The 27,646-nt window shown below is 41.0% G+C and overlaps 1 protein-coding gene across 1 annotated transcript in view; it reads left to right on the plus strand.

Moving 5' to 3' along the window:
• The first annotated feature begins 3,998 nt into the window (after positions 1–3,998).
• Positions 3,999–27,646, plus strand: part of GRB10 (growth factor receptor bound protein 10) — a 263,673-nt gene continuing 240,025 nt past the window's right edge. The window contains exon 1 of the mRNA XM_073332709.2: positions 3,999–4,170. The gene's annotated coding sequence lies outside the window, so the exon portion shown is untranslated. The remainder of the gene's footprint in view (positions 4,171–27,646) is intronic.

Raw genomic sequence — 27,646 nt, forward strand, 5'->3', positions numbered from 1 at the left:
CTCCTTAAAACTGATAACTACTCCCACCCCTTAAGTGCAAGCTGGAAAAAAAGCAAAGGTCCAGCATGTCACCTTACACCATGATCTAGGTCCCGAGTTGCCAAGGCCTGATAAGTCTGTGGACTGGCAGCCATTTTCCCCCTTCATGGGATACCATGCCATCCAGTTGGTTCTCAGGAGTATATATGCAGTTTCCATATGTCTCTCCAGAGCTCCATAAGTTTACTGCCACTGCTCAGTACTCTAAAACATTTTTTCCCATCTTGAGAGGGTTTAATTTGGAGTTTTTCTTCTCCCAGGTAAGTTGCCTCCCATGGCTAAAGGGCCCCACCTGAGCAGCCTGGTTTTAAGGTATCAGACATTTGCCTTTCATATGCCAACTTTTTTGTTTGGACCACTTGTGCCACAAGAATGCAAGTGGTATGAATTTGGTTGTTAGAGGCTATATGTCACACTGGTCTTATGGAATATTTTATAGAGACTGGGAGTTCACCTTCAGATCCACCCCAGGTCATGGTAACCCTTTAGGAGACCAGAGCACCTTTTGTTTTATTTCTGGTGCTGCCAGTGACTTGTTGTGCAACCTTTCTGTGCTTCAGTTTACTCATTAGTAAATGGTATAATTGTACCTGGCTACTGCAAGTCAGGGGATTGCGATGCTTCTAGATTCAGAAATTATAAAGTCAGTAAGAACCATTTTGATCATCCAGTCTGACCTCCTGTATAACACAGGCCGTGGACTTCCCTGAATTTGATTCCTGTTTGAACTAGAGCACATCTTTTGAAAACAACCTTGATTTTAAAAAATGCCAGTGATGGAGAATCCACCACAGCCCTTGTTAAGTTGCTCCAAAATATAATTACCCTCACTGTTAAAAAGTTGTGCTTTATTTCAGTTGTGCGTAACTCATTACTGTTTGGATGAAAGGCATAATGTAGAAATCCTGGATCTGACCACCCCTGAACTTTGGGAAGGATCTACAGTTATGACTTCATCTTTATTTTCATTTTCTCAATCTACTTTCTATTTGTCTTGCCTCTCCCGTACGTCTCTTGTTTCCCCACCATTCAGCAATGTTTCTCTCTACTTCTTCACCCACAAAACCTTCTCCCCCTGGAGATGGAAGCTTGAATCTGAAGACCTGTCTATCGTTCCTCCTGTTTGGGCCACCCACAGAGGCACTTAGACCCGGTTGCCTTGTTTCCTGCTGGGACCACCCAAAGAGGTCCCTTTAAATAATAAGGTAATTGTACTGTGAATGAAAATTCCAGCAGAGCTGCTGTGGTATTATTATTCCTCAATAAAAGGACCCATCTGTGCTGAACCACAGCACCCCCCCCCCCCCAGTAATGAGACTCGCTCAGTCACAGTTGCCTAACTAGTCCCTTTCTTTCCATAATCTCCATTTTAAGTAGGGCCAAGTAAACCTGCTGGGGTCTGGCTACTGCTCTGGGCTCTCACTGAAAAGGTTGGAGAACCCGAACACAACCTGCTTATATTGGTGCATTGATAAATATGTCCTCACAGCCTGGCAGTAATTCTATGGAGTCCAGGCTCCAGTGTCACGATGTAATGGGCAAGAGAGGGCCTGGCCACAGGATGGAGTAGTTGCCCTTCTCCTTTCACTTACTGGTGTGTTCCTAGAATATAGGGCACTTCTTGGCTGCTACCTACATCATGGAGAAGGCCCTGTATCCCATGGCAAAATTGGAACAAATTCCCTGGCAACAATCTCTAACCTCTGTTGGGAGCATCTAAATTCTGTGGTGACATTAGTATATTGTTTTCCCATTAAATATTATTTTCTTATTTATATTGCAGTAACTTCTAGGAATACCACTGTGCTAGGTACTGTACAAACAGAGAACAAAAAGACAGCCCTTTGCCTCAGAGAACTCAAAATCTAAGTAAATGGGCTTCATTCCCATCCACTCCATCATAGTTACCTAGCTTAGACTTCACCTCTCTCCCTGCTCCAAGCAGGACTCCAGCTCTGGCTTCCCTAAGCCCCTACTTTTGCCTGGCTTCCTGGAACAGCGCAGAAAGCATGCACTGTACTCTAATTAGCTCCCCCTTGTTGGAAAAGCTGGAGAGCAAGTGACAGCCCAAGAACTAAATTTTAAGCACCTGGCTGCATCAAAATGTTGAATTTTTGTAGCATGTTGTAAAAATATCAGGTTCCACTCTGCAGAATCATTGGGTGCATGGGTCCTTGACTGAGATACTTGGAGCAGGAATTCACAGCGGCTAAAGCTATTGTGTCAGACTCTCAGCAGACTCATGCCCACAACTCTGCAGAGATAACCTCAAAAAAGTGACCAGAGTGTATTCTCTGCAACTGTAGGGGCTCTCCTGGTTTTGGGTTTTTTTTAGTTTTTTTTAATGGATGCTGAGATTCTGAAGGATAATTCCTCTGCAAGGTGTAAATTCCATGGCTAGAGGATAAAAGGGACCCTGCTAATGGAGGTCAGGTTTTACATCACAGGATCATCTTGGTGTTTCTGCAGTTTCCTGCTGTGGCAGCCTTTGAGTCTCCTTCATGTGGTCAGGCTGTCCTCTGCGAGTCACATCCCAGCACTGGAGTATGGGCTCTATTGACTGAGGCTATGTCTACACTGGTAACTGAATGACAAAACCTTTGTCTTTCAGAGGCATTAAAAAAAACACACAGACCCCGAAAGACAAAAGTTTTGCTGATGACAAGCGCCGGTATGAACAACTCTTTGTTGGCAGGAGCGTTCTCCTGCTGACAATGGTAACGCCGCTCATTGGGGGTGTAAGTTTTTTGTCAGCAGGAGAGCCAACAAACAACAGCAACACTGCTCACCTTTTAGAGACACGGCTGTAGCAACACAGCCATGTCGCTAAAAGCTGTGTAGTGTAGACATAGCCTTATTGTCAGGCCATGGTGACCAGCTGAGAATCTGCCCTTTAGAGTCCAACTATCTCTTTTTAATTAACAATATAAACCATCTCCACTCTATCATCCCTCCCCCAGTCTGTGGTTTAAGTCTGATTTTAAGAAATGTGAACTACAATAAAAAACTTTTCCCTTTCTCTGCCAGTTCTGTGCTCCACTGTTAAGGAATTGAAATCTCCCTGGTTGGCTTCTGAGCCAACACAGCACAGAACCTAACAGCTAAACACAGCAATAAACACTGGCAGGCAGCCTGGGAGAAATAAAAGAGGTTTTGCCTTTTTCTAAATCAGGACAACATCGGACATTACAATAGATGTCCCATTTCCCTCAGCAATAATTTGGTTCCCTTCTAGGGACAAACTGTTCAGCCCTTCAGCATTCATAGCTTATCCAGTCAGGAAACATATTATTGCCTCATAAAATGGGGCACCTGTCTCACTGTCCATTAAATATTAACATCAGTGACATAGAAATGAGCTGTAATCATTTTATTACACTAATGTTCTGGTATATCTTATTACAGTTCAGCTTGGATGTCAATAGAGTGATTGAGCATATACAAAATTGAACGTTATTAGAAAATCACATGGCAATTTGATTTTGTCAGTACAGTCCTTTCTTCTGGCATAGCTGAAATACAACATGTTACTATGTTCTTCAGTGAGAGAATATTATAATAATACTCATCACCTTTATGGTGCTTTATATCAGATGATCTCAAGGCACTTGCCAACAATCGAGTATATCCCGGTAAAGTAGTAAAGGGTTATTATTCCATTTTAAGAGGTGAGAAAATTGAGGCATAAAGAGTTTAAGCAACTTGCTTCAGTCTGCAGGAGAAATGGAAATGGACTTGAGGCCTCTTGTCTCTAATACTGTGATTTAGACATTAAAGGAACAATGGGTCAAATTCCATCACTAACTTACATCCCACACAATCCCATTAACTTTGCTGCCTGGATCTTGACCTTTAGACTCAAAGCAGACAAAGCCAGAACCTCTATGAGGTTGAGAAAACCTTGTTTAAAGAAACACATTCTATACACTTCCTGATTTCAGTCAGGACAGGAAGCAGTAGAAATACCATGATAAAGGCTGTTCTTGTAGATTTCCCAGCCTGGCTCTGAATTTGGCCCTTGGTGTTTTTGTTCATTGTGGATAAGTCTCCAGAAGTCTCAGAATAAGACTGGAAGTCTCAAGAGTCCAGGCTTTCTTGTGAAGTTTTGAGTCCTTCCCAGTTTCAGACAAGGTAGGAAATTTACAAGAATAGCCTTTGCCCAGGGTGTTTCAGTACTTCTGCTTCCTGCCCTTGCTGAACTGAAGAACTGCAGAGAATATGTGTTTATCTTTAAAGAAATGAGTGAATGTTTTTTTTCCCTTTGAGTTTTGGGCTAAGATTCAGGCTGATCCTTATTTTATTCAAGCCTGTCTGCCTTTATACAGAATTTTATATATAAAAACCCTGTATATACTTAGGACCATATTTGTGTAAGTGGGCAGGCCCTGAACCAAAACTTATCTGGTCTCGGTTTGAAACCCCAGAAGCCACCGAAAAACAATTTTCAGGGTTCCCAATACTTTCTAGTAGCTGTTGGGCATAGGGACAAAGGGACATATCCTCGTCCCCTTCAACTCATTAGATAAAATTTGATTCTTTGCAGTGGGATGAGGATTTGGCCTATAGATGACACAAGCTGTTGTGGTGTAAAAGTTTTACTAGCATGTCTTTGAGATGTCCACATTTATCATCATTAGCAAAACCATGAGTGAGTTATGCAAGTTATCTCAAGCAAATGTCAATAAAACCTGTCTATCTTTCCACATCATCATGTATTCTCTACAAAGCAAATATTTCACTGAAGAAAAATACCAGTATTAGTTATGTTTCAGGGCTTTTTATTAATATTAGTATTATTTTTCAGTTCACTGTACATGTAATAAAGTTAGGCTGCTTTAGTGCCATGAATCCAACTGTACAGACTTTGGAGGAAGAGAGAAATTATATGCAATAAATTTTAAAAACTTCCAGAAGTAGCTTTTCCGTACATAGTCTGCTATCTCTGATTTACCAGGACTAGAAACAAAGTCCCTAAGCTGTTAGGAGAGGGATTCCTGGCTTCCTGAAGGTATATAGTTCTCATTTATGGCCCTGGTGGATCATGTTATATTGGAGCTCATAGTTGTCTCTGGTCCATGACTGAATGTTGCTTGTCCTGGGACTCAGACAAGTATGACTGGTTGGAAACGGGGAATTCCACAATTCAGGGGTAAGAAGGAAATATTTTCTGGGCAGCATTTGTGTTTCTGTTTTGTTTTATTTTTAAACTATGGAAGCTGTTCAAAGCTGATCAGAGGTTTGAGATGTTATAAGAAGTTGCATCAGTGGGCAGAATGCAGGAGAGGTGATTAAAGGCAATTGATGGCTATAACAAGAGTTGGCTGAATAATGAAGACTCGATTTGCAAATATATTTGTGAATTAATGACTTGACTTTAATTCACTGTTATTTCTAGGGTCAGTGTTTTTCATTTCAGCGTATTCAGATGACTGTTGGGTATTTACAAAAATGCTTGTGGAAATCCAAAATTTCACTTTTTTTTAATAAACATACTATTTGCTGTTGTTCTCATGTTGCACTATTTCAATCATCTCATCAGGGATCAGAAATAATATCACATGAGCTATCACTCCAAAAATAGTGAATAATCACAGTAACAATTTGCAAGTACACACAGGCAGAAAAATATTAACCCATGCTATTTGGCAAATTCTTCTGAATAATGAATGGATTTGCAGAAATCATGAAAGGGTACATGAATGAGTCACAAACCAAAGAAGGGCAGAACTTCATCTAATTTTTGGTACAAAAATATTATTTTACAACACATTTTGAGGACAGCTAAGATTTAAAATTATATAGACCCTGTTTGTGAGTGTATGTATTGCTGAACTCAACCTTAAAAGACAGTGGGAGGCTATGAAGTGTCTATCAGTCAGAGCATACCAGCCTCTCTATAAAAGGACTTCATTTTTTTCCATAAACAAAGTTATATTAATAAAATGAACCACTGTCTCACTTTACCAAAGTCATTTGGGAAATTAATAAAGAGCACATACCAGTGTTGTATTATACTGCAATGGGGAATGAAAGGAAGGAATAGTTTTTTTCCACATGCTCAGTATCACATTTACTGCCCAAATTCTTGAATAAACATATCAAAATAAACTTATTTAATCTTTGACCCAGTGGGGATTTGTATGGTTTGGAAGGAAGAAGGAAGTATATGGAGTTGAGTTTTAAGCAACTGCTCTGTGGCTTCCTTGCTGAAAAATGTAAACAAATAAAACATAGCAGCAATAATCTAGTTCATTTGTGTCTAACTTCAGATAATGGATGATAAGAAAGCAGACAATATTACAATACTTATCTGGAGAGACCACAAATGGTGACTAAGTACTGATACAGCAAAAAATTCCTTTAGCATTTTTTTCCAATACATGTGGAACCGATAAATAAGAAACTTGTGATTATGACAATTTCTGAGTAAGTCATATGATGTCTAGGAATAAACCTTTAATTTATCACTTTGCTGATTAACTTGGCTGAAGGGCAAAGAAAAGCTTGAAATAAAAGTGCTGGTCCACAGCCTCCTCTACACTTTCATCCTCCTCCATTTTCCCAGTGATCCAGCTGTATTCATGGTACATTGTATTTGTCTTCAGGATTATCCTTAACAATGTGAAATATAAACACTGCTCACTGAGACATTGCTAACAGAATGGCAGAAGGCCCAAATGGAAAACTGTCCTCTTAATCATACAGACATTTAAAAGACCGGTCCAGAAATGTTCTTCTTTCACTTAGAGAACTCTAGTATCATTTATATTCCCATGTTCTATTCTGATGTATGATTTTCTTCATGTGGATCTTCTAAATAGCAGGATATTGTTGTGTTTTAGAATTCTTTAAAAGATCATTAATAATATGTAAGAGCCCAATTGTGCTATCTTTACTTTTTTTGAGTAGTACCTTGCTCTGGGAGTAATCTCATGGAAGGCTGTACTAGCTGCATAAGTGAGGCTGACAAAAATCAAGCCCTAAAATATCAAATGATTTGTCTCTGAGAGATGGGATACTTCTATGCAAAAGTGAGGGAAACTTCTTCTTTCATTGGTGTTTAAAAAGAGAGGAAAAACTCATTCCTACTTTTCACAGGAGGTTAAAACTCTTTGAAGAATAGTTCTACAGAGGTAGGGTGTTCAGTAATTAGGGCAAGAGACTGAAAGGCAGAACTCCTGAGTTCTATTTCTATTTGCCATGAATTTAGGTAACTCATAAGGCCTCTGAGCCGCAGTTTCCTCATCTGTAAAATGTGGATAATAATGACCTCCCTCCCACGGAGTTGTAATGTATATCTAATTATAGTCCTTACTAATGTGGAGAAGTATCTTACACTATGAGAAGGCCCATTGAAATTAAAGGGACTACTTGAGGAGTAAGGTACTACTGAAAGTAAGTGGGAGTCGCAGAATCTATCCTTAATTTTAAAAAAGTTGTAACATTATTGAGCGTCACCAGATGGTGCCATTGTAGATGTCCTTTTTTGTTTTGTTTGAATGCATAGCAGTTAGTTATTGAAGAAATACTTATTGTCAGCTGTGGTGAAGTTCTTTTTAAAGGCTGAGCATATCACAGTTAAAAGTAGGTTCTCTGCCTGAATGCCATGAATAACAGAAAAGAAACATTTTGAAAGGACCTTAGCAACCTTAACTAAAGTTGTCACTAATGCTCAAGCTATAATTTTTGCCTCATGGTATCATATACTAATGTAGTTTAGCAAGGGAAAACTCTCCTGATTCAATGTCAGCAGTGTGTGTGTGTGTGTTCAGCAGTTCCCATATACAGTAACTCCTCACTTAACATTGTAGTTATGTTCCTGAAAAATGCTACTTTAAACCAAACTATGTTAAGCAAATCCAATTTCCCCATAAGAATTAATGTAAATGCCGGGGGAGGGTTAGGTTCCAGGGAATTTTTTTTCGCCAAACAAAAGATACTATATACATATACAGTATAAGTTTTAAATAATTTTTAAAAAAATATTCAATACTATTAAAATAATAAAAAAATATTCAATATTGGTACTCACCAATGATGATTGTGAAGCTTGGTTGAGGCAGGGCATAGTGGGGTTAGGGTGCGGGGGCTTGCCCCACTCCGTCCATCCGGCGCACCTGCTGGGGAGCGGGGTCAGGGGCTTGCTGGGCGGGCGGAGTGGGATAAGCCCCCATGCCCCGACCTTGCTCCCCAACTGGAATGCCAGGTGGGTGGAACGGGGCAAGCTCCCACTGCCCAACCCCACGCCCCGGCTGGAACGCCAGGCGGGCGGGGGGAGCAGGGGGAGCCAAGCAACCTTATAATGGAACGTTGTGCAACTTTAAACAGGTATATTCTCTAATAGATCAGCAACCTAATAATGAAACAGTGTTAACCGGGACGACTTTAAGTGAGGAGTTACTGTATGTATATATATATATACACACAGTTTTTTATATACATACATACACACACATATATATAATGTGTATGTATGTATGTATATAAAAAACTTTGAACTAGAGTAGAGGTCAAACTTTTTTTCTCTCTTTCTTTGACTCTGGCAGGCAGAGTCATAGGCTAGTATGCTATTGTGCTTTATTTCATCAGTTAGTGGAAACCAGCTGTGTTTTTTAGCACAATTAATGAGGAGGTCAGTTTGTAATGCTTAATATGCAATTCTGTTACACAGGAAGCTAATACAAAAAATAGCCTATCAAATGGTGTCTTAAAAAAAAGGAGAGGGGGAAGGTGAAAGAGAGACAGATTTAGGAGCCTGGCAATTCCTTCTGTTAATCTCTTAAAATATTCCACTTTAAAGGACACCCAGAAAGTCATTCAGCAAAATCAATGGAGAAATAAGGATTTCAGCAATATTTCTTAACTGCTTTTTATTTTCTTTTAGCAAAAAAATACCTTCTAAAGGTGGACTAGTCCAAACATACATAAAAAATCCACTTGGAAAAACATAATGCTCTTATGGAGTGCTAATCTGTGTACAACATTAACTTAAAAGCTTATTACAATTTGTGAGCCCAATATCTGCCTATATTTTCTGTTATAGAAGATTTTTATGTTGGCACTTCTTTTAATGGATAAATGTCATCTTTCTATGGGTGGATGGGAGAATGCCCACGTATTTGTGTATGTATAAACAAGATAAAATGGCTACTTCACTCCTACTGAAACCAAATCAAAAGAGCAGTTAATCTTTCAAAAATAATTATCATACGGAAACCAAAGCTGTCTTAAACTGTCACTCAGTATGAAAACTGAGAGTGCTGTGGAAGTGAAGTAAATAATGACTTCCCTTTCAAACTAAGTTTCCCCATTTAATTTTTCTTGGTCTGCATTAGCAGAAATATTACATTGTCTCTGAGGTAAAAGAGGGAGTGATATGAAGTAGTCAATCGCACACACTGCTGACAATTATCTGCTTCAGGCTCTCGAAGGGGCGATATTGTAGTTCAGGCAAAGGACTCTGCCTTGCCTCCTTGATAGTCCTCTCCCCTTCCAGTATGACCATTAGTGCTGACCCTTAACCCAAACTTTGGATCTGAACACCCTTGTACTTTTCCCACATGAAACATAAATGTATGGCCCAGATTTGCCAACCTTACATTGAGTAGTACCTCACTCATGCAGGAAGGGTGATAGACATGGGCCCCATAGTTTTATATAAATTAGATTGTGTGTTTAGGCCCAGCCCTGAGGAGTGAAGCTAACATAACTTGCATTACTGTAGGAGCAACCAAAGAATGGCTGAATCCCAATTCCTCACCTGCTACTGTCTTGTCCTGGGTAGGAAGTAATTTACTGTTGGCCTAGGCCAGCAGGAAATTATGCCAGTCCTGTCTGGGTTTAGCTGCACCAGCTGTCATGTAGAAGGGTGGAGCTAAGACTCTACCTATTCCACGCCCACCTGCTCCAGGATGAACTACTCCTGCATTCCCAGACCCTAGGTCCAGATAGCCCTCACATGGGGTTTGGGTGATTTCTACTCCACTTAGGGGGTTGTAGTCTAAATCACAAGTTAGCCCTTATGTGAATGCAATGAGCCAATTTTTGCCACCTTTATTTATGTGATGTAATACTTATTTTGTGTGTAGCCTGCTGATTTCAGTGGTGAATTCTGAGTATGATCCTACTCAGCATGAGCAAGAGAAGCAAAGTCTTGACCTACATAAGAATCACATGTGGTATATGTTGGACTTGGGTAGGATATGTTAACTTTTATACGAACTAATATGAAATGGCTGATTTTATATAACTTCTACGCATACTCACACACGTACATATTTAACATATACAAAGCATACTCCATCCTGTCTATGTATTTGAAACACATACATCCTTACCATATGAATGGATCTGCACTTTGTGGCTCAGGCTCATCTGAACAGTCCCTAGCCCTGCTTTTGGTTCTGACACACCAACAAACGATCACAAACATAAGTGTATATGGAGAAACTCATCACTTGCCTACAGGTTTACAGTGAGGTTGAACCATTTTTCCCTACTTGGTTTTGTTTGTTTGGTTGGTTGGTTTTTTGGCCTGGAAACCAAGGTGAACTGATTCTGATAGAAAAAACATTGATTTTTTTCCAAAGAGGTTTTGGAAGAAGTTGCAAAGCTATAAATCTCACAATCTATAGGGAAAATTACTATCTACGCTCTCTCACTCACTGGGCATGTATGCATGTAAAGCACTCTTCTTGTTCATGCTTTTTGCTTTCATTTTCACATGTGTATTAGAGAATTTTGTTTGCCACACTTCCGATACCAGTGTGCATGGATGGCATTCATCCTGACATACCAAAAGAATGGTACACTGGACACACATTTTTCTCTTGCAACTGTTTTGGCATGTCACTGCTTGTCACGTGCTCTGGAGTTTCTTTTACTGGAGCCTGGAATATCATTTGAAAGGTTATGGATTACGGTATTTTAAAATGCATTTAAACAATGTTAACATTTTAACCTAAGACTTAACTCTAATAAAATTTTCACTCAGAGCTGCTACTTACCTCCACAACTCCCTCTTTACTCAGACAAAATCACACATACTTTCTTCTGTCTGATCTGCAGACACTCCGTTCTCTCAGATATTTAGATACTCAACATATTGCAGAATATATAGACATTTGTAAATTTGGTTCAAGAGGGGCACAAAATACAGGTAAACGTATTATGGAATGCTGTTGATGGACAACTCTCTGTTAAAGGCAACAGAAAGAGCTACAGATTATGGTACTTAAAAGTGTAAGAAAAACTGAAAAGGAGTTTTGAAGACTAAATAGCCAAAGATATAAAAACAAATAATAAGAAATTCTCAGCCCAATTCTGCCATCTCTGAGGCATGACTTAATGAAGATGGAGTGATTTTGTGTACAGGGGTGGGAGAGAGAGAGACAGAGAGAGATGGTAGAAGGAGTAGTGCAGTTAAACCCCTTTGTAAATTAAAAGGTAGCAAAATCTGTCTTATAATTTTGAAAAAAGTACATCATGAACCGTTTAGAAACTGAGACAGGCCTTGAAAACAGGGACATTTCTGGTTTTCATGATCTCTAGCCAAACAGCTGTCACAGGCTGAGTTACAGCAAGGTAGCCCATGAATGACTGTCTCCGGAACAAGACTGTGGATTCCATCCAGAAAAATAACAAACAAATGGAAGGATGGTGCATGGTGAGAGGAATGGCCAACCTTTTCTTTATATTTCGTTAGCTTGGCTCTAGTAGAAGCACTGGCCATGACAGAAGCGTAGCCTGCAGAACTGCTAAATCTAGAAGAGGATCAAACAAAGCTGTATTTTGGCCTGTCTGGGGGTGAAGGTACTGGACACGTACTTAAGTGGCCCAAAGCCCTCACACAGGTTGAAGAGACGTATAGAGATGCATTGCAGTCCTGTGGCCTCTCTATACATCGAAGGACAAATTCAAATGTGGAACGCAAACCTATTAAAAAAAAGACTAGAAAAAGCTGAGTTTATATAAGGGTACTATTTTTTTGTGCTACGTCCCTTGTGCAAAGTGTAGTGCAGCGCAGCATCTGGTGGATGCCTCCCACCAGTGGATACCTTCTGCCCTGACACATTAGAGTAGGGCTGGGTTAATAAACAGCCGTTTAGCTAACCCTGCTGGGTTTCCCTTCCAATATATTTGATGTATACACATAGCACCAACCCACAACAGAGATTAGTTCAGCAAGCAGGAGGATTGAATTTATACAGTATGCTGAAAGAAATACTGTAATACAGTTTCCTGTACCTATTTGGTGAATCTGTCACACAGATTCGTCATTGCTGAAATGTAGTATATCTAGACATGTTTATAATGTAAATTCTTCATTATTGGTGCAATGGGGCCAGAGTGGGTACTGTGAGAGGCCAGTTACCCTCTTCTGTGTGTCCAGGAAAGCAGATGAAGGCCAGAAAATAATTGAAGCACTCAATGGGAGAGAGGAATAGGGTCTGGGGGAGGAGTCAGTGTCTGGGAGAGGGAAGGTATGGGGCCACCCCAGGCTGCTGTTCCTTTAAGGGCCTGGGACCAGGAGCCTTGTAGAGTACACAGGGCAATGCACTCTCTCTCCCCCAGCCAGCACAGACCATTGTTTGGCGGTATTAGCCCCACCTGGAGAAGATGAACAGATGGAATAGGTGAGTGGGCAGGGGAATAAAAAAAAAAAATAAAAAAGCCTCCAAGCCCAGTCAGGGGGAAGTGCTTAGAAGGAGAGATCGGCTGGAAACACAGGCCCAAGAAAGAGGACTGTGAGAGCTTAAATTTGAGAAGTGAGCTATGGGCTGGGGAGGCCAGGACTTGGAACCTAAACCTGAGGGGTTAGTAGAAAGGGGTATTTTGGGGAACTGAGTGATATATAACAAAACTAGTCCCTTAGAGAGGGGGACTATTGTTTTAAAGACAGTAGGTCCATGTGAATTATTTTTAGGACTTAAAGGAAAACTGAGGCAGGGTGCCTGCAGTGCCTCCCAGGTCACCACAGGGTTCCCTGTAATGGCACCTGTCTACAGGTTGACAATGGATGTTTTGGTACTTTAATTGTCAGAACTGAACTCCCTCTATCTTTGTGATTTTGTACTTCCCCTCCCTTTTTTGCTTTCAGCCTTCCCCTTAATTTTGAAATATATAATGTAACCCTTCTGCCCATCAGAGTTGGCAGCAACAAAGCCCGGGTTCAGTATCTAGGAGATCCATTCCAATAACACAACGCAAAACCGGCTCGAGCCCCCACCCAGTGACCTGGGACAAATATATACCACCCCCGCTGGGCGCCTCTAAGAGGCGATACTTCCCCTCTCACAAGCACAGAGTCTGAGTGTAGAAAAAGCCTTTTAATAACAGAGAGAAACAATGTGGCATTATGTTGGGGAAACACCACCAACAGGCTTCATAACACAACCCATGAGCAAAAAACCCACCCCAAGCAAATTGGGGCATGCCCCTTTCCCTTTGGTTCTTGAGTCCAGCAACCCAAAGTCACTCAAAGTCCCAAAAGTCCAACAACCCAAAAGTCTCTGTCCCTCGTCAGGGCAGCACCAGAGTTCAAAAGTTTATCTGCAGAGTTTTACTTCCCAACCTGGGTGGACATGGGGGGGGGCGTTAAGGGGTACCTTATGTGGTCCAAAGCCAATTGCCCCACCTCTCCATGGGGCTCCGCTCCCCTCTACCAGCTGTCCCACAAATCGCTCTGCTCTTCCAGCCTTCCCTATGAGCTGCTCCAGCCATCCCTGCAAACTGCTCTGCTCCAAGAGCCACTCTGTTCTGCTCGCCGTCCCATGAGCCACTCCAGCTGTCCCACAAACTGCTCCACAATAGATCTTCCGGCTCCCCTACTACTTAACACAACACTTAGTAAGTTTGGCTCTTTTGTGATTTCAGCTTGTAGTAGGGGAGCCTCAGTGCTGGTGCACCACTGGCCCAAAGTGAATTCAGCTCAGCAGCCATTAGTAACTAGACTGCTAATGGAATCAAAATTAGGTCTGATATTCCACAGGAGCAGCAAAATGCAATTAGCACATAAGCCCCTCACCAAGGGGCCCATACCACCAGGTATTAATCCCTATCCCCAACCTCTCTCCATTCACTGAGTTTTGGAACCCATGTCCCTTACCTAGCGAGTGCTACTTAGTTGATTGCTAGTCCCTCCATCATAACAAAAGGCCAAGTACAGTTCCACAGTCCTTGATTCACATAATCAGGATAATAACAATTTATTCTTCCTGCCCCAATAACAGAGAAACTGGGGATCCCACAGCAGCCAAAGTGACCATTTGGGCAGCTATGGGCTCATGCTACGCGGGGTGGGTGTGCCTATGCAAATGAGATCAGCCCCTGAAGTTCTTGTCCACAACTTGCCACAACTCACCACCAGATGTCAGGGTGGAGCTCATCCTGACTCTGCTTACATAAGTAAACAAAAATAACCCTACTGGGTTTCCTGTAGACAAAGGGATTTCAGACCTTCCTGCAAGTTTTGTGGGGAAACCACCTAGTCTGTGGGGAAATCCGCAGCTAATTGACTGCCTTTTCCCCAGTCTCCCTCTCTCCTGGGGAACAGCAGCCAACCAGAGGTGCTGTGTGTGCCAAGTGACAACCTGGTCCCTCAACCCACGTGGCAGGAACAACCCTCTTCTCTTCCTCCCATCCTCACACCTGTGAGCACAGAGCTGGTGTGGGCCTGCAGCATTCGGCCTCTGTCCTCAGAGCCTGTTGGGGAGCAGCTGCTCTCTGCTGGCTCTGCAATAACTTCCCACTCTTCTTGCTCCCCCGTCAGAGGTGTGTGTGTGGTGGTGGGGTGATAGTGGTTAAAAAAATCTCTGTTGACCATGATTTAGTAGAGGGGTCATTGGAAGGGTTATGGGATAAGAGAATAGAGTTGGGCCTGGAAGGTTAGCAGGATGGCCTGCCAGGCAAATCACCTAAAAGCTGTTGGGCTCTGCAATCAATTGGAGGCTTGGGTGGGAGAAGCATCAGAATTAATTGGGGGGGGGGGATATAAGGTGATAGGCTTTTTGTTTTGTTTTATTGCTTATGTTTTTGTTGAAAATTATAAAAATCTGAATTATAATAATTTTAGTTTAGAATAATAGAAATGACTAGGACGAATGGAACTAGACTAGTGCAGTAGCCCTGGACAGTCCTCTAAATCAAATATGAAAACTTAAGAGCTATAGACTTAGCCCTACAGTCTGGGTTTGTGTCCATTTGGTGTTCTGATTTTGTAGGTATAGTGCCACTCTTGCTTAGATATGTTACTGCGGCAATGGAGGGAAAGGAAATATGTATCCATATTTCCTTGTAATCCTACCTTGGATTTCAGTGGATGAGTTCAGGTACTTGAACAAGTACATAGAGAACTTGTAGTCAGCACAAAGGTGTAAAAGTAAATATTTCAAAGGGTAAAAGGCATTTTTTTTATCTAAAAGATATTCATGTTCATACTTGTCTTCATTTTTAAATTATGAACATCTATAAGGCATGCAAAACTGTAAGATTTTGTTCATTTTAAAAAGGGTCATATTTATATTAGGGTGCATTTATAGTTTCTGAATGGTTAACATATGATATATACATGTTTTTAATTAAAGTTTAATCAGTTGTTAGAGTCCAAGTCAATATCTTGCTTACATCCATGGTTTATATTCTACTGAAGTGCTTATAACCACCTATAACACACATTACTCATGTCTGTAACTTGCTTTTAACATCCATTAACCGTATATAAGCTCTTTATAAACATATCCTCAATATAAAGTGTGACTTTAATAGGTATTTATTTTAAAAGATTTTTTTCATGTTCGCTTTGAAGTTTTATTTCTTAAAAATGAATTTCAAAATCTGTAATTAAAAAAAGATTTTAATTCATAGCACAGAGTGATTCCCCTAAATACATTCTAATTTTGTCTTAGATAACTAGATAATGTCACCTTAGTATTCGTAATACTCCCTGTCTTCCCTATACTTAATATAGGGAATTTCTAGCCAGTAACGCAAATATTGAAGTAATGCTGAAACCACTGGCTGTTGTGCTAACCAGTAGTGTCTCTTTGTAGTCCTCCATCAGTCTGTGTGTATCCGTCTATTGTGTATTGTCTTAAGCGCTTTGGGGAAGAGATTGTTTTTTGTTGTGTTTGTACAGCGCCTAGCACAATGGAGTCCTGGATTGTGACTGGGGCTTGAAGGCGCTATAATAATAATAATAATTAATAATTAAGCAAATGAAAAGTTTGTAAAGATGGCCATTGTGTACTGAAAACATAACTTGGTTGCCCTGGGAGTCTCCAATATTTGTGACTGACCAGCATAGTGTGTGCTGAGGCAAATAGTAATGCTAATGCCAACATGAATGCTCTGAATGTGCTGTTCTGATTTTCAGGTCATTCTACCAAATGGATGGATGTTTAAGATATCATGGTAGAGATTTCCAGTACGAGAATTCCAGGTCCATTTCAATAGATGATCTCCGGTCAGTCAGGGATTTTCTCTCTCTTCTGGTAGAAGAAATGACTGGGAATGAGATGAGAGGAGAGGCTACCTATATGAAGAGCATGTGTATTCCATGTTGTACAGTACTTGTTACGTGTGTCCTGTATGTCTCAGTGTAGCCATTCAGGCCCACATTCTGTTGTTTTCTTACTCCCTATAATCAGAAAGGTGAATACATTCATTACAAGTTCACTGCGGAAGAGTTCATAGAACATGTTGCCTTTGCATCTAAAAATCTATGGATATTTTGGAAATTCAGGTGGGCAATAAGTGGCAATTTACTTGCCCAGCGAATGTTATGTTCTGACTCCAGCACTGTATGGCATGCTAGCTTCAGGCAGATTCTCAAGTGTGCCGAATGTGTTGTACTCACTCCTTTCTGTATTAGTGCTATCCAGAAGTCAGCAGGTCCTTTATGATGTGTGAAAGAAACAAAATCAGAAATTGTTAGCAAAGAGTGTACAAACTGAGCTGTGCAGCTGGTGGTAATTTGTCAGCTAGGTCATCCGGCACAAAGCCTGGCTGTGCTGAGTGATGGCAGCATCTTCACTTCTGTGAGCGTCTAGACTGCACACGGAAATGAAGGCTCCATAAAAAGTCCAGACCTGCCACCATGGCTTTTGGCCCTGACAAAGTTTAGCTGTGCTGGCTCACCTCAGTATGTTGCTTCCCTGCCTCTGCCTTGCTTTTCTTCCACAATTCACCTGCCTCTATTACTGTCCCAGAAGTGTGCCATGAATGCTGCAAACAGATTGCAGATAGTGTCTATCATTCCTGGAGTGCCTTATTACCCATGCTTCAGATATGCAGTGTAAAGATTCAGGACTATCTCTGCTTCTGCCACTGGCTGCTATATCAGCCTCCTCATTTGGTAAGGTGGGCTCATTTGAGTAGCATGCATTTTAACACAGGCAAATGCAGTCATACATCTAGGAACAAAGAATGTAGATCATACTTACAAGATGGAGTATCTTGGAATGCAGTGACACTGAAAAGGACTACGGGATAATAGTACAGTAGATAAGCCTTTAATGTGAATTACAGCATTGCACTAGGCACTAAGAGAGCAAAAGCAACTGTTGGATGCATAAGCAGGGGAATACCAAGTAAGCGTGGGAAGGTGGCATTACCTCTGTAAAATGTATTAGTGAGACCATTACTAGAATACTGTATCCAATTCTGGTGTCCACATTTCAAAAATGACATTGGAAATGGTTCCGAAAAGAGCAACAAGAATGATTCAGAGTTTGGAAAAGTCTTCTAGTGAAAGAATGAAGGAATTCAATCTATTTAGTTTATCCAAGAGAAGATTAAGAGGTGATTTGATCATGGCCTATACCTGGGGAAGACATTTCTGACTGTAGACATCTCTTTAACCTAGTAGTAAAAAAAAAAGGTATAACATGATCCCTGGCGGGAAGTTGAAGCCGGACACAGTCAGACTAGAAATAAGGCACAAATTAGTAACAGTGTGGATAACTAACCACTGGAACAATTTACCGAGGGAAGTGGTGGATTCTGTATCACTTGAAGTCTTTACATTGAGACTAGACATCTTTCCAAAAGATATGCTATTGCTCAAAAAGAAGTTTTGAGTTTGATGCAAAAATGATGGGGTGGCATTGCATGGATTGTGTTTCATTTATAGATTCTAAGGCCAGAAGGGACCGTTGTGATCAGCTCATCTGACCTGTTTAGCACTGGCCATAAAATGTCCTCAAAACAATTCCTAGAGCAGATCTTTCAGAAAAATACCCAGTCTTGATTTTAAAATTGTCAGTGATGGAGAATCTACCGTGACCCTTGGTAAATTGTTCGAATGGTAAATTATTCTCACTGTTAAAAATGTATGCCTTATTTCCAGTCTGAATTTGTCAAGCCATTGGATCATGCTATATACCTTTCTCTGCTAGATTGAAGATAGATATGTTAGACTGGGAAAACAGAGTAGATGATCATTATGGTCCCTAGAATCTATTAATCTATACCACCTGCATTGTACTGTTTCTGTCTTAACCAAATCCTGGGTAATGAACAAATTTCTAGTTATAGGAACAAATCTTTGATTTCAGCCTTTTTTATATGGGGAAAGATTTTTAAGTCTAGGGTTTGAATATTTTTATTTCTCACCATGTACTGTATACTATGAAAAGACCGGGGAATTCATGATCATATTCTCATATGGATAGCATTGTGGCTACAGTCTGGTTTTTGCTGTGTAGTGGCAATATATTTTGCTCTTAGTGAATGGTCTAACATGGGATAATATCTAATGTGATAAGTGATGCTAAAGTATAAGGCATTAATTATTAAATGTGCAGTCTACTTAGGGAGACAACCTAAGGATGAGTCATAGTTAAAATGATGTATTTATAATTATTTCAAATCCTATTTATGAAAACAGTGTGCGATTACATATTAAAATATGGTAGATATTTCACAACTCCTGTCTTGGATAGCTAAAATGTTTGCATTAGTTTCTCATGTAGAGTACAGCAATGCAGAAGTAAAATATTGCGGGTTTGATTTTCCACTCGGATAACATGGTTTTTACACCAGCACATGGTAATTCACTTCAGTGGAATTACTCCTGACTTAGCCTGGTGTGTGTGAGTGAAGAACTAGACTCAGCATACTGAATACTCTCATTCAGTATTAACAACTGGGAAGATCTTTAGATCAACTTTAGGTTCAACTTTAGAGATCAATAACTTTGCAAGTCATTTTTGTTAGCATTTGATTAGGATCAGAATATCTACAGCATGTATAAATGCTGCAGCCCTAATTGTAGACCTGCTTTTGCTCCCATGGAAGTCAATAGCAAAATCCCTTTTCTTAATAAGAGCAGTATTAGGCCATGCATACTCATTACATTAATCTCTGTGTTTTCCTAATCTATTTCTCTGAAGATACCTAGTGCAACAGACCGTTACTTTGTGGCTATAGTGCATCTGGTTAATGGCAGGTTGGGTTAGATTAACTAAAAGTTCTGACCATTGCTTGGGAAGTCATTCCCCAAAACTCCCTTGACATGGATCTCCTATACCCGTGTAATGGCTCTCCAAGAGGCAAGGCAGTGGAGTATTTTATTCTCCTTTTGAATGGACTTGGAAGCTCCTCACAACTACGACTGCAACTAATTCATCTTCTTCAGTGGCTGTTTTGACCTTTTTAAAGTAGCTCATTTCCTTTTTCTTTATTTTTATTGTGAATATTCTTTAATACATTAGTCCTGCCAATAATACTTAGTCCTACCATGAGTGCAGGGGACTGGACTAGATGACCTCTCGAGGTCCCTTCCAGTCCTATGATTCTATGATTCTTTACTGCTGTTAGTGCATGTAACAGTAGTTTGTTTCTATATTGGGCATATGAATTGCAGGGAAGAGGAGGAGGAACATATCCTTTAACGGCAAGGAAAACCGGTTCTGTCTCTTCAGTGCACACTTAACTTTTCTAGCTACCAGTGGCCCTTTCAGTAAAGATGCTGAGCAGCTATCTTTGGATACCTTGGAGAAAATGGTATCCACAGAGATGTTAGGCAATGATGATCATCACTTTTCACAATAATCCCTTTCTTGCAGTGCCTAAGAAAGAGAAAACAAAGAGATTCCAGAAGGTCAATACACCAAGACCAAATCTTGTGCCAAGCTTGAGAAAATGTTATTTGTATAGGGGTACTCCTTCCAAGCTGCAGAGCCACAACAGAGCTACCTGATGGCCTTTGCATTTGATGTATTCTTTTGTGTGGAGGAGTCTGGTCACTAGCTCTGCATCCTCTCCAAAATTTTGTTTCATGCCATGGTTTTTCTCCTTTTTGGACTAAGTTATCTCCTCCTCTTCAGCTCCATGGTTCTCACCTCTTTTTGGTCTATTCAGTATGTTCTAATTAAAATGTCACTACTCGACCCTTGACTCTTGCCACTGGCTCCCACTCCATGTAGGTCAAAATTCCTTGTCTTTACTTTGAGGTTCTGCACAACTCCGTCACTACTCACATCTCTGCCTTTGTTTCTCCCTGCTTCCCATTTTGTGCCATATTGTCTACCCTTGCCTTTCTCGTCTTGTTGCTCCCACTCTCCAACTCATGCATTTGTGCCTTTTTTAATGCTGCCTGGAATGCCTTTCCTCTTCCTGTGCATCAAGCATTCTCACACCGCTCCTTCAGAACCTTCCAGGACTGGTTTCAAGAAAGGGTTTGTGATATCAGACTTAAGTTCATCTGATTCTCATTGGTTTGTTTTATGTGGTTTCCTTTTTAACTTCAAAATATCCATTCCCAATTACCCAGGCAATGGTGAGACCCAGATTTATTCCAAATTTGCTATCAGAACACTAAATGTGATTTTTGTCCTGGTCTACACTCACCAGCCAAACGTGGTCAGCATCAGCTAACTGGACTTTTCATCATTCTGTTCAAACACAACACAATCTTCCAGTGAATGCAAGCCCCATGGCTATGATACTGATCCTTCAAAGCATTTAAGCGTGTGAACACAAGAACAGTCCATGACTAACCCTATTGAATACAATTAAAGTACTCTGGTGCATTTAGTTTCATAAGGGCTTCCAGGATTGGGTTGTATACCTGTTTGTTGTATGCAACATCTTCAAAGAGAAGAAATTACTGGAAATTCATAATTTGAAGTGAGTTATTTCAGGCAGCATCTTTTTATATTTTCATCTCTCAAAATCAAACAAAAAGATGAAGAAATGACACTGGAAAGACTATATTTCTTCTTTTAATTTTCTGATTAGTGGTGTAAGTCATCAAAAGAATTTACTCGCCACCTTTCTTTAACTGCTAACATGAAAATGAATTACTCCCAATTTTCCATGGTGTATAAGGGCACGCCTCTCCCTTTGAAGTCACTGGGCCTGCTTGTCCACTGCCATCTTCCTTGCGTAGTCATTTAGCCACGTGGAAAGTGGGGGTAAAATACTATCACCTATGGAAAATGAGTGGACAGTTCTGAGTTGGTAGCACTTTATTCCCACTTTGCATTCCCACTTTGCACAGCTGGGAATGACTGTGCAGGTTCCAAAGCAGTGGAGAATTAGGCCTCATGGGAGTTAAGAAGGTCCAGCTATATGGGCCAAATACTCCACTGAAGTCAATGGAGTTACAGCAGGGATGAACTGGCTTCTATATATACACCATATAATGCAGGAAGAATGGCCATACTGGGTCAGACCACATGTCTATCTAGCCCAGTATTCTGTCTTTCAACAGTGGTCAATGCCACGTGCTTAGAGAGAATGAACAGACAGGTAATCATCAAGTGATCCATCCCCTGTTGTCCATTCCCAGCTTCTGGCAAACAGAGGCTAGGGACACCATCCCTGCCTATCCTGGCTAATAGCCATTGATGGACCTATCCTCCATGAACTTATCTAGTTCTTCTTTTAACCCTGTTATAGTCTTGGCCTTCACAACATCCTCTGGCGAAGAGTTCCACAGGGTGATTGTGCGTTGTGTGAAGAAATACTTCCTTTTGTTTGTTTTAAACCTGCTGCCTGTTAATTTAATTTGGTGACCCCTAGTTCTTGTGTTATTAGAAGGAGTAAATAGCACTTCCTTATTTAGTATTTACATGAGTAGGGTGTACCGGTGCCTTGGCAATTCCTGCAAGGCAATCCCTATAGGGCTGGGGAGAGCCAGTGCAGTTTAAAGCAGCTTTGTAGCAATGGACTGGACTAGTGTAGGAAGGAGGATGGGCTTTAAAGCCACCTCTGCATCACACGCTCATCAGCCTGCTGCAGCCCAGGATCTGGTCAGTAATGTCTTAATAGCTTTGCAAAGCTATTAAAAAGGATAATCAATGTTTACTTCTCCTAATTGACAATGCAGAATACACACGCAGACTTGCAAAATAGAGGCTTTGAAATAAATTGGACAGTAGGAGGGTTCCACTTGGTTATAAATGTGATTCAACTTTTTCTGTTGTTCATCATAATCTTGCTTATGTGATAAGACAGAGTTCACCAACAAGACGACTACATTTTCACTTTCCATGAGCTCTCTGCACCATTTTAAGCTGCTCAAACCAATTAATGAGGAGAATCTCTAGTGTTGCTCTCTATCCATCAGAAGACCGTCTAGATGAAATGAAGTCAGCAATTGTCTCAAACTATACTGCTTGGACATAAGGGAGCCTTTAGGTTTGTTTATGTAAACTACCTAAGGGCCAAGCTGCCATATGCTGTATCATGCATTTTAATGAGAGCAGGTTTGTATCCATAATGCACAAAGGCACAAGGAAGCAATACGTTTTAAAATAAAACAAAGGGTTCTTTTGACAACCCATTTGTGTAACATCATGTGACTGGGGTGGGGAAAGCACACCAGCACCTGGTTCCCAGTGAATAATGGGTTAACCTCCCCTCTTCCTCTTTCCTAGGTGCTCCAAAGAGCTATACATTGGCTGTTTGTGGTAGAGAATGCTTACAGGATTCTGGGCTTCTAGACCCGTGGTCACAGGGCTGTGTTAAACCTCCCATACAGGGAGTTTTTGTTTCCTTTTCTTCTTATGTTCGCTTAATTTGCTTTCTTGTTCTACATGTAATCCCTGAAAGAAAAGACTGCTTCTCTGTGGCTGTTTTTCTTTTCTGCTGAGTCATTCTGTCAGCACATAATTTCCTGCTGGATAGGAATCAAGTCAAGGATAAAAATAAAGAAGTAAGTAGAACTCTGTTGAAGGAAACAATCTGTGACTATCTCTTCTTGGAACTAGAGGGTCTTGGAGACATTTTTCTCCTGCTGCACAGTCCAAAAGGCCTGTGATTTGCACTCTTTTCTAGCTAGAGGAAGGGTGAGGAGAAAATGATTTTTATTGGACACCGAAAGAACATGCTTGTGAATGATGCTTGAAAACAAAGGTCAGTCAGCTTAAGACAGGGTTAAGATTGCAGAGAAAGGATGGGGAAGGCTTTCCTGGTGGGTACAAATGAAATAGGCCCCTGAAGAAAGGGTCTTCCCACACCATATAGGAGGGGGAAACTCTGGGAAGAAGCATCTAAAAGCCAACACACTAGCCTCTTCCTGATGGAATTTGAGGACCAAACTGGACAGTAAACAACAGATAAGACTAAAATGTCAAGTGTAAGGTCCAACAGCTGTTCCCCATGCCAAGGGGAGTATCACTTCTATGTTGTGCTACATAGTTTCTTCACAGAAAGCTTATAATAAACTATAAATAGGCCTGGGAAAGTTGGAACTCTTAGCTCTCCAGTTGTTTCAGAGCTAAGCTGTCAAGTTGAGGGTTGGGGTAGGGGGAGAGTGAGACCCTTTGATTCTGAGGTGAGTTTGCTGAGGGCTGGAAACATTAAAGCTGTTTGAGTTCGAAGATCTAAGAAGTTATCATGTGAGGATTCAGAATAAAAAAAGATGAGGACCACATCATACCAGATATTTATGATCCCCCCCCCAGGAGATGAATAACTGAGATGGTACATGAAAGAGCTGCTGGACAGTTTTTTCTAGGAGATATCAAATGCATTCCCTGGACATCTGCCCTGAAGCAGAACTGGTAAACTTGTATGGTGTTTAGGGCAGAACTTCCCTTAAGGGATGTGTCTGATGCACAATTATGCTTTTGCTGAGCTGGGCCGTAGAACTAGCTGCCCTTGATGCCCATGTCATTCCATCTCTCCTGGCTTATTTTCAGTATTAACAGAGTTAGACCCACATTTATTACCTTCTCCCTCTGTCTTAATTTTTGTTTGTTTATTTCAGAGTTGTTTTTATTGTATTATATGTGAAACTCTCAAATGAGGTCACTGTAGATACAGATCCACCTCCACCATTGATCCCCAGAGATCTAGGATCAGATACTTAGCTGGTGGATAGGAGCTATATCAACAAAGGAGCTATCTGTTGAGGATCTCTCCTTCCTCATGATTGGATGGCATCAGAGACCACCTGCAATATACTCTTGATTTTGTTTTTCCTTCTCAGGCATTTCATTACGCATACATACACAGAGCTACCACCTTCCACACTTTTTCTCTTTTCTCTTCTTTCCTTTCTCACATATAAACATTAGGCCTGATTCTCACTTTTACCTCACACAGTCATTTGCACTGGTGCAAATTGGGGGTAGAATCCTACTGAATCAGAATAGCCTCTCTCTGTGCCTGCCTCCTTAACTCTCAGTTTGCACAGGTGAAGTGATTACTCAAGGCGCAGGGCAGTGGAGAATCAGGCTGACTGTAAATATTGGTTCTCACGTTGCAGAGGTGTTAATTACATCACCATCTTTTGATTATCCAGCAAATCATAGTCCTGCTGGCTTACTGCAGTATTAATTCACTTTGTTCTTGTTTCTTCCCCATGCCTCTTGCTTTTGTGTAAAGACACTTGAATATTTTACCTCTCTCTAGCTATATATATAAAGTGTGTGTGTGTGTATACATATATGTGTGTATATAGAGAGAGAGCTATTCAAAGGACACCATGTTGAAATATAATCATTTTTTTAAAAAATGAATGTAAAGTGGTTTTAGCTACCACCCAGCCCCTGAGTCTCCTTGATATTTTTTGTGGCCTTACAATCATATTTTCTTATCTTTCAAAATGCTTTTCTCTTATAAGTTGCAAGACACAAAAGAGCTGTCAAATGCACACAGTCAACTGGAAAAAGTAGAGATTTTCCCCTGAACTTTTCCAATCACAGTAAATGCAGATGTTTGTGACAATATATTTTACCAACAGAAATCGGTATTTTTAATTTAGTGCTGTCCCTTTAACGTTCATTTCGATATGTTCCTGCTACAGAGGCACAATTACTGAGGGAACATAGCCCTGCTGACTTTTTACTGTTCTGTTGATGTTCTCCCTCAAACTGGTTGCAGGACTCGCATTTTCACTCCTACTTCACAGCTCTGTTTATGTGATTGCACCTCTGTCTTACAGTGTGTGTATTAGGTTTGTGTTATGTTCCATTTACTCTTCTTGTTTAAATCCCTCTACATCACTGATGACTCATGGTCCCAATCCTGAAGTCAAAGGCAAAGCTCAGTGGCACAGGCCATCTAACTCAAGAATAGACTATCTAATTCCAACAGCTTTCTCCATATAATGAAGAATCAAAATCTTTCTTCCACCCACCTATTCATGTCCATCATGCTGCCTCTTCCCCCTCCCCTCCCTCCTCTTGAGACTGGCAGAATCTCAGAGGAAATAAGTAAAGCTTTCCTAATATAGAAGCTCATCTTCTGTGAAACCACTTTCTCATTCTGTTAATGGAGTTCTGGAAGTGTTTCAATTCTCTTCCTGCACTCATACCTTGATTCCTTTCCTCTGATGGCTGTCCAAGCACGAGGATCATCAGTTTTCTTAGGTTAATTAGCTCATTTTGAAAAGAAATGCACATACACTCTAACCAAAAAAAAAAGGGGGGAGAGAGTGAGGTAAAAGTGGTTGGAGAATTTTCAAGCTATGCACCCTGTTTTGTTTTAAAAAAAAAAATCTAAGGCAATCTTTCCAAAGCTGTTTCTTTAGTGAGAGTTTCTGTCTCAAAAAAGCATTTGCTGTAAGTATATGCACTGTATAAAATAAAAGATAAGTAAGGAGGGGCTTTTTTTGGTTTTTATCTACATACTTTTTTCCCCTTTATATCTGGTACAACTACTGGTGCACTGGGTGAATAATACTCTTTCCAAAAGCCATCCAAAACATAAGGGCCCACCCACTGGTATAGCTCCAGTAAAGTCAACAGAGCTGTGCTGATTTCCAGTAGCTGAAGATCTGGCTTGAATGGCTGTCTAGCTATCTGAATGTGGATTTCACGTATGAAGACATAGGGATCCACTTTTAAATCCACAGAACAAAGGTTCAAACCTCCTGCACTTCCCCATTGTGCAGGGAAGCATGCCTTCTGTACCTTCCCTGAAGAAGGTGCAATGTGCAAACCCATATCCACACCCAGATAGGTTGCAGGCCCCTGTGAAGAGGTAGAGGAGGGATAGGACTGCAGAAGCAGGGAAGCACTTAGGTGCAGCTTTGCACTGGGGATACTATCGTGAGATAAGCTAGTGTTTCTTCTTCGGAACAATGTGCCAGGGGCTGCCTTCATGTAGCAACCAGGTTCAGTAGAAGCTGGTAGTTGGTCAGGATGATTTCTTTCCCCTCAGGACTCTTGTGGGACTTTGAAATGGGAGAGGTGTAAGTAGAGAATGAAGGAAGCAAATACCCAGTGAAACTGAAGGAGTGGCAGAGCAGGAAAGAGTCCGGCCAATAGACCCCCCAAAAGACAACTAAGAGATGGTTTGAGGGATCCTAGGGCCAGTGGAAGGGATTAAGTGGGGATATTTCTATAGAATCCCTAACTCTTCGGATTTGGTATGTTGACAAAGCCTTTAACAGCCTATTTGTGTAATTGAGGGTTCATTCACTTCTAGCTACCCTCACTATTATTATTAAGCAGGGCTTAATTTGTGCCAGGGCTGAGACTCAGCACCTCTAGGCTTGGCAGTTCATAGCCCTGGCACCTGTAGGCTTTCTATATCCATTATGAAAGTAAAAAAAATATTTCTATTTTTACTCTGAAATGTGTTTTTCTTAAAATTCTCAACATGGTTGTCTCCATGAGAGCCATAACGAGGGTGGGGCAAGCAGGGCAGCCACCCACCATGCAAAACTGGGTGGGGGAGGATATGGAAAAATGGGGTAAATGGGGGGCGGAAGTAAGGGTAGTAGAGCCCTGCAGCAGGACTGGGATCCCATGGGTCTTGTTACCATACCATGCCACCCTTACTTCTATGCTGTTGGCGGCGGCGCTGCCTTTAGAGCTGGGCACCCAGCCAGCAGTCACTGCTCTCCAGCTGCCCAGGTCTGAAGGCAGTGCCACCACCAGCAGAAGCATACAAGGAAGGGTGGCAATGCACCATACAATGCCACCCTTACTTCTGCGCTGCCTTCAGAGCTGGGTGCCCAGATGATGCAGAGGATGCAAAGGAGCCGATAACACAAGAAGCAAGGAGAGAAAACAGGAGGATAGCCAGGAAAATATGGCTATTTTATGGACTTTTCTGGAGAAGTAAAGCACAAGGTTATATACGGTACCACCTCTCCCAAGCACTGCAGGATTAGGATAAGGAAAAATCTTATATCTTTTTATTTAAG

Source organism: Lepidochelys kempii, chromosome 2, assembly GCF_965140285.1.
Source record: "Lepidochelys kempii isolate rLepKem1 chromosome 2, rLepKem1.hap1, whole genome shotgun sequence".
Lineage (NCBI taxonomy): Eukaryota > Metazoa > Chordata > Testudines > Cheloniidae > Lepidochelys > Lepidochelys kempii.